Source organism: Schistocerca piceifrons, chromosome 4, assembly GCF_021461385.2.
Source record: "Schistocerca piceifrons isolate TAMUIC-IGC-003096 chromosome 4, iqSchPice1.1, whole genome shotgun sequence".
NCBI classification, from domain to species: domain Eukaryota; kingdom Metazoa; phylum Arthropoda; class Insecta; order Orthoptera; family Acrididae; genus Schistocerca; species Schistocerca piceifrons.
Window position 1 is genome coordinate 489740640 of NC_060141.1, and position 1155 is coordinate 489741794.

A 1155-nucleotide genomic window follows, 5' to 3' on the forward strand; every position below is an offset into this window, starting at 1 on the left:
TTTTAATTTTAAGACATGTTGCATCATAACATAGGCATCAATTTTGCCTTGCTGTGAGTTTATGACTTCAGAAGGGAACTGTCAAGGGAGTCATTGAGGTAGGATAGGTTTTGTGTAGGAAATGCTTGCATGGCGTTTTCTGAAAAAAGCAAACAACATGGTTATGAACCTACAAACATAGTAAAAACAAAAACAAAGAACAGAAGGAATACATTGTTAACTACAAGATCTACATGTTTCTACGTTCAACTTTTCTTTCTTAAAAAATAAACCATTATAATTTATTAATTATTTACATTTGTATACTGTCCATAGTCTACTAAGATTCAACTAGGACATTCGCACTCTCGATCGAAGATTGTATGGTGCCATGTCTGTATGTTGTGCTGGCGTGGCCACTCTTTTTCCTTTACGGGATCTTCCTCCACCCTTCGGAAAAGCAGACACTATTGTTGAAGGAATTACATCTGGAGCGCCCTTAAAAGGTTTTAAACGACTTGCATGGACAATGGTAGTTCGGGTGGGCAGTTGCAATTTAACGTTGACTGGTGACGTGATCTCAATAATTTGATAAGGACCTCTGTAGTTTGTTACAAATTTCTTCGTTTTTCCTTTAGCTATGTAAGGAGTTGAAAGCATAACCCACTGACCGATTTTGTAATTTGGATATTTAGCTTGGGTATTACCTAATCTTTCCTGTCGTTCCAAAGCCTTTGTATTAGATTTTTGAACCTTTTTCCATACCTCCTTCATCATTCGACTGAAATCTCTTACTGTTTCTCCGACTTTTCCGTTTTTCTGCCTGATTACATCAAAAGGGGACGGCATTTTTTTCCCATAGACCACTTCATAAGGTGACATGCCAGTTGCTTCATGCGTTTTGGCGTTGTATACCGACACGATTATTGGTAAATACGTATCCCAATTAGAATGTTGTTCGTTAATATAATAACTAAGCATCTTGCCAATTGTCCGATGAACTCTTTCTGTGCGCCCGTTGCACTGAGGGTGTAACGGAGTTGTGGGTAATTTGCGTATTTTTAATAAGTGGCATAGCTGTTTCATTAATTCAGACATAAAATTAGATCCTTGATCTGTGATAATAGCTTCAGGTACTCCAAATTTAAGTATCCAGTTGTTAACTAAAGCTTGGGC